This window comes from Cynara cardunculus (genome assembly GCF_001531365.2).
Source record: "Cynara cardunculus var. scolymus isolate 2C chromosome LG 13, CcrdV1, whole genome shotgun sequence".
NCBI classification, from domain to species: domain Eukaryota; kingdom Viridiplantae; phylum Streptophyta; class Magnoliopsida; order Asterales; family Asteraceae; genus Cynara; species Cynara cardunculus.
In genome coordinates, this window is record NC_037540.1 from 23761943 (window position 1) to 23769549 (window position 7607).

The window sequence follows — 7607 nt, forward strand, 5'->3', positions numbered from 1 at the left end:
TTTCATATCATGCATATACTTAAATATCATGTACATCAATACAATCAAGTTATCATCATATGCATATAACCACATCATGCAAATATCATAGATAAAATACTTTGTAATAATCATGTATATATCCCATAAAAATTGCATAGTATACTCACCTTGAATCGTTAACGTTCGATAGGTCATTCTCTCAAAACGGCAACCTACATGATAATTTTTACCATTCCTAAGCATCTTAAATAATCGTAATTAAATTGATTACTATTCCTTAACAATCTTAACACGACTTTTCCTTTTTGTTGACCAACCCCCAATAACATCATATCTCATGTTTCACTCTAATATTTTCTTGAAATATTATTAAAAATGTGACGTCGTTATAATATTAATTGTTGCTCGTTCATTTTATAAAATAAGCAATATACTTCACATTTTCTTGAACAATAAGTATTTTACCAGAATAACTAAACTAAATAGTTCACAACGTAAATAATGTTTTGTGATCAACACGTCTGTTTTAAAATTTGCAAGTGAATAACGGTGAGAACATGTCACACACATATAAATAACGGTCATTCCATAACTTTAAAGTTCAACGTAATTAATACTCGAAATAATGTTTAGAAAACCAATTTTCCAAGTCTACGACATTTTGGTAAATCTTAAGAAGCCGAATACCAAAGGTATAGCTTTAACCACTTCCCTAATTTAGAACATTCTTGGTATATTTCATACGTCGAATATTAAAACTATGCTTAAAAATCCAATCCTAAAGCGTAGGGGCATTTTGGTAATTTTATTAAGCAATACTCAAAGTATTGTTAAAATACTGATTCCCTAATTGTGAGGTCATTTTAGTAATTTTACAAGGATAACAATCAAAATAAAGCTTAGATACCAATTCCCAATACATAGGGTTATTTCGGTAATTTACAAGACAAATACGTAAAGTATCGTTAAAATACCGATTTCCATATTGTAGGGTCATTTTGGTAATTTCATAATGATTTTATTCAAAATAGAACTTAGATACCAATACCAAGACATAGGGTCATTTCGGTAATTTTATAAAGCAAACACGTAAAGTATTGCTAAAGTACCGATTTCCGAATATAGGGTCATTTTGGTAATTTTATAAAAATAATAATATAACAAAATGAAGCTCATAGACCAATCCCCAAAATATATGGTTATTTCGGTAAATCTTGGAAGCAAATACGCAAAGTATTGTTAAAATACCGATTTCCCATTTATAGGGTCATTTTGGTAACTAAATGAGATAAATAACCGAAACTAGGTCAAAGTTTGCGTTTTACAAACTCCAAATTTTTTTGATGAAAGTTTCAAAAAGTCATATGAAGAAAATCATATTTTTGAAACTCCTTGGGTTATAATAATATTTATTGAAACTTGTAACTGTATTATAAGGAAATAAAAGGATTATGGCAAGTCAATAATATGCAAATAACAACTTAGCTTAGTTGGTTAAAGCATTAGTGCTGTGAGTTCGAGGTCGGGGGTTCGATTCAAGTCAGCAGTGCCCTTATCCCTTTTTCTTAAAATGCGAAATGGACGCAGGTCTGGCCCGCCAACCCGATCCGAACCGGGTTGCAACCCAAAGAGGCAGCAGCCATGGCTGCGCATTTGAGACCTTTTCAACCTCGAAAATGGCTCGTTTCTTGACTTTTTTTTCTTCATTATTTTTACACCAAACTTTTGGTAATATTTTTACCAACACTTTGACATAAAAGAACACAAATTTTCATCAAGAAACGAGTTCCATTTACTCATTTAAAGTTTGTTTTTAAAACTAAAATTCAACAATTTCAAAACATAAAGATCGAACGATGTAAACACAAATATGAGACATAAGGCTACTAGGGTTTGATAGTGTACTTAAAAACAAAGCCAAAAACATAAAAATCAAGAGATTTGGTTAAGAATCTCACCCAAAATCGGTGAAACCGAGATTTTTGGTTCCGAACTTCAAACTCAGATTTCTCTCTCAAAACTCAACGATTTTACTAGCTATTTGACTCCAAACATTCCTAAGCCAGTGCTCTATATTTATATGCAAAAGTTTTGGCTTATTAGTTGACAAAATCGGACGAAATCGCGAGTTTTTGGCTAAGAGGTCGTTTTCTCCAAACAGTTATGTACTTTTGGCAAAACAGGTCCCTCATCTTTGAAAAAGATGACATTCGGCCCCTCAAGTTTCTGACATTTATCATCAGATCCCTCCTGACGTGATATCTTACATTTTTGGTCCAATAATTAAAAGCAAACAATTTTATGTTATTTTTCTTTTTATCTTTCTTTTCATTATTTATTTATTTATTTAAGATTTCTACAATTATTTCCTTTAGTTTATTACGTAAATACTTTAACACTTCAAATAAATTTAAAAAAAATATTTAAAGGCTCATATAATATTTTTTATATATTTAAAAAAATTTGGGTTTTACACTAAGCAAAGAGATTCCTTGGCAAATGAGTGTTGAGGAAGACCAATGACAAGATCATTTCTAGACAACTCACTAAGTGTCTTAAAGTTAAGATGAGAAAGACGTTTGTGCCATAGCCAGTTGATATCTAAAGAGGCTTTAGAGAAGAAACAACTGTTCTTAGTGATAGAAGAATCCATATTGATAATATAGACATTCTCTAAGCGAGAACTGGTCAAGGCAACCTTATCATCTTTGTCGTAGACGCAACATGAATTCTTAGAGAATTTTACTGTGTAGTATTTGTCACACAGTTGACTGATGCTGCTGAGGAGGTTGTGCTTCAGTCCTTCAACGTATGCAACTCGTTTGAAACCATTGGTTAATATACCAAAACCTTTGATATATCCTTTTCCGTTATCTCCGAAGGTTACGGAAGGTCATCTTTTTTCCTTGTAGTTGATAAGTAGGGTTTTGTCTCTAATCATATGCCTTGAGCATCCACTATCTAGATACCATATGCCTTTTACATCCTGCACAAGGAAACAATTTAAAAATGCTTTTGGTACCCAATTATTGTTGTCCAGTACTGTTAGAGGCATCATCCACTGATGCTGAAGAACTAGTGTCAGCAGACGGCATCACTGAACCTAGAGAGGTTTCAGTGGAAAGGGAAACAACCTTTGACACTAGTGAGATAGAGTTAGTGGATGTCTTCACTGAGCCTGAAGAAGAGGCTCCAGTGGTTAGAACTACAACATTTGATGCTGAAGGCTTAACAGCAGTTGTTGTCTTCACTGAGTCTGAAGAGGAGGCTTCAGTGGTTTTCTTCACTTTGGCTGCTTTTGCAGCCTTAGTGGAGGATTTTGCTTTGGTTGATTTCTCAGCCTTAGGTACTTTCTTGCCCTTAGCTGGTGGACCAACCTTGGTGACAGAAGGACACTTACTGGCAATATATGTATTTTCACCACAGTGTTTACACTTCCTATAGCTGAAGGTAGCTTTAGGGTCAGGAAGTATCATATTAGAAGAGGGACCATCTCCAAAGATTCCCTTTTCATTAGTTCTTGGAGGAACTTTTGAGGCTTTGGAGTCCTTAGGTGAAGCATTCACCTTGAGCTGAAACTTAGACTTCTAAGAGGGTTCAAATTTCTTAATCCCTGGAGAAGAAGGTTCACAAGTTGAAAGAATAGACCTAGATCTATTAGACTTGTTAGACTTCTTGAGAAGAGGTGCTATGACGATGGATTTACCCTTGTCTTTAAAACCTGAACTCAAAGGAGTTCCATCAAGATGACTCTTAGTTAAAGAAGACTGAGAGGAAGAAGTGTTAGGAATGGAAGAGACAAATGTACCAAACTCGAGCATGGACCTGTCAGTGACACATTCTTCCTGATCATAGGAAAATTCTAGATCAGTCTTTATCTTGGACGGTGAGCGTTGATGATCTTAGACGCTTTGACAGAGGCTTTACACCATCTTTAAATGGTAGCCTTCTCAGCCATGAGTTCAGCGATTGCTCGCTCACGCTCAGCGATAGCGTGTTCGCATTCAACAGTGATGGCCTGGTTTACAATGACCTGATCCTTTAGCTTTTCTTCAACCTTGGTCAACTCCTTAATCTTAGAATGACAAATCTTCAACTGTTCTTGAAGATCAAGATTAAGCATTTCTACTTTAGATTTGCCATTAAGAGCATTGTAAAGATCCATCATCAACGTGTCTAGTGCAGAAAGGCTAGAAGAAGAAGAAGAAGAAGAAGAGGGTTCATTCAGGATACATACCTGAGCATGAGAAGAGGATGAGGGATCATTTGAAGTAGATGTCTCTGAAGCTTCTTCTTTAACATCCTTGGCCATTAAACAGAGATAGGCCACATCTTTCTCATAAGATGATGATTCATCAGATGAATCAACCCAATCATGCTCTTCAGCGACAAGACCCTTGGCGTTTCGTTGGTGATTGTTTATCTTCTTGTACTTCTCCTTCAGCTTCGTGTATTTATCATCCCTAGACCTGAAGGAGGATGGGGTTTTGGAAGATGGCGTCGCAGTCTTCTTGGATCTACATTCACCTGCAAAGTGTCCTGTGTGGTGACAATTGTAGCAGATCGCTGAAGCCTTGTCTATTTTATCATAATTTGGCTTTTCCTATAAGGTCAGCGAGGGAGATCTGCCGAAGTTGCTTTTGTTGGCGAATCTCCTAAAAGATTTAGTCAATAGAGCCAGTGATTCATCAAAATCTGCAAGATCAGATTTTGATACATCCTCAGAGTTAGTAGAGTCTAACTTTGTAATAACAACATGAGGAAGAGAAAAAGAAAAAGAAGAAGGGGTTTCAGCTAAAGCTTCTTCAGAGATCAAAGCTGGCAAAGAGTTCTTCATTTCTTTGGAATCTTTGATCAGATTCATTTTCAGCTGACGAGATTGCTCATGATTAAGCAACATCCCGTAAAGAGTAGAAAGAAAGAGAGAGAGAGAGAGGACATGTCATTGGACATCTTGAGACACATGGAATAAGTATCCCAAGATTCAGGAAGACATTCTAGAAACTTAGTTAAAGTTTCAGAACTAGAATATTCTCTGCTTACAGTCCTAAGATCAATAAGAAGACAATTAAAACGTCGATGTACTTCAGACAGTGTCTGAGTCTTTCCACAAATAAAGCTTTCATACTGCCTTAGTAAGTTAATCTTCCTTGATTCTTGAACCTGAGAGGTTCCTTCATATTGTACACATAAAGTGTCCCACATGGATTTGGAGGTTCTGAATTTCATCACAAAGTGATAAACCTCATCACGAAGAGACATAGCTATTATAGACCTAGCACAAGTGTCTATAGCTTTTTTCTTCTTGTCTTCATCGCTCCATTGGTGAGGGAGCTTTGGAATCTGTCGTTCAGGAATCGCGACAGTCGTAGCTGTTTCAGGAACAACCAGAGAAATAGCAAATGGTACATATGGTCCATTTTCTATGTAGTGTGGAATATCAGGATCCATACCTTCCAGAAAGAGGAACATTCGATTCTTCCAGAAACTAAAGTTGTCTCGGATAAATCGGGGAGGCTTGGCAAGAGAGTCATTGTGTTGAAAGTGTGTGTTTGTGTTTTGTCAAGCCATTTTAAAAGCAATAAAATTATCTAAAGAAGGAGATAATATAATGCAGAAAACAACTAAACAACTAGAGAATATAAAACACTGCTCTGATACCACTTGTTGGTCCCGTTAGGGTGTACAAAATGTGTACAACAGTTTGTAGAAGGGGGGGGGATGAATACAATCACGGAAAACTTTCCAAATTTAAAATATATATTGATAAAGAAGGATCAATACAGATTTTACAAGATTGTTTGTGGAAAGATAAGTCAAATAAACCTATCTAAACAATCAAAAGTTACACACTAATTCTTAGCCAATAAAGAAAAAAATTTGTTGTAAAGACTTAGAAGAAAGTAAGTTCTATCTGGGAAAGAACTGTTTAGAATACAACAAGATTCTAACTTGCTCTTGAAGATGAGCGTATTTGTTCTTAGATGTGTGTGTTCTTTTACTTAAGCGTAAGTAAGTTTAGAGTGAGGAGAAAAAGTGTATCTCTACATGGAGATAGAACACATCAATTTATACCCATTGCATTTAATGCACGTCTAATGCAATGTGATAGGGTTAGAACGCATGTCAAGCTTTAAGGGAAAGGCTTGTCATTTGCTATAGTGAATAGTACAAAAGCCTATTCATGAGCAGACATCCTTTCACAAAGTTGGTGGGTAATAGAGTCAACTGATCGACTCCGTACCGTACTAATGTTTAGAAAGGGTATGGGTTTGTCCTTTGTGTGTGTAAGGACAAGACAAAACCAATCGTGCTCAACAAACTTCTTTTGATCGCTGAATGCTGGAATAACCTAAAGGTCTCTTCAGCATTCGCTGAGGCTTGGTCATTCTTCACACATATGTAGACAATATTGTAATCACTGAATACCACTTCAGATCACGTACTCGCCAGTCTCTAATCTTCAGTTTCAGTCTTCGACTTTCGCTGAAAGTTATTTGGTGTGAGTTTTGTCTTCTTGAAGTATCGTTGTCGCTGATTGGATTTACAATACAAGTTTTTCAGCAATCATTGAACAGACTCAGTGATGATCGTTGGAATTGAAAGCAGAAACATAAATACTTAGTATAGGGTAAAAGGAATGATTATCAAATCAATGAGAGAAAGGATCAACAAAGCTATTATTCAAAATATAAATATAGTGCATTGTGACAAATGAGTAGTTGTACAAATAGAGAAATGATGATTGGTAAATGTCATAGAAATTCTCTAAGTTGATAATGAAATGTTTGCTGAAGTTATTGCCCTATGATAAGTTATGACAAAGAATCTAGTGTTAAGAAATACTATCCAAGAACTTAATGTTTGGTATTGGCAACCGTGGATTAGTAGCATAAAATTTTCAAGTCATTAATGTGAGGATAAATAGTGACAGAGGTGGTAATTCGATGGTTTAATATTATTAGGAGATATCCCATTTGCAAAGAAGTTAAGATATTGGTAAGTTGATGGAATTTGAACATATGTAAATGATTGGGAGTTTAACTATATATGAGATATGATCATACCCAAAAGAGATCAACTTTTAATTGTGATCTCGCGTTATGAAAAAGGATTATAACATATTTTATGAAGATGTTTGAATAGTAGATAAAATCAAGCAAAGAAGGAAGAGAAAATGATGAAAGTTAGAAGTATCATATTTAAGACTGTGTTATTTCTAAGTTATAAGTTGAGAAACTCTGGAACAAGGAAATACCATCGATGCTAGTAAGTTGGAATTATAATCATGGACCATAAGCTACATGAGAAGGAGCATAAAAAAGAAGAAATAAGAGCCATATCTGTTCAAGTGCGATCGATGCAATTTCAAAGACGAAATTCTTATAAGGAGGGGAGCATTGTAACAACCTGTTTTCACTATTCTAATCGTGAAAAGATTGTCATTTAGGTATTTTAAATCTTTAAGATAACTATTAAGCATGATGATAATATAACAATATTCGGATTTGCTCGATAATTTAAGATATTTTATCCAATATGGAGATATTTAAATCAGATATAAAAGTTAGATTTTGATATCAAATAATATCATTATAGAAAAGATAATTCGAAGATTTATAAAA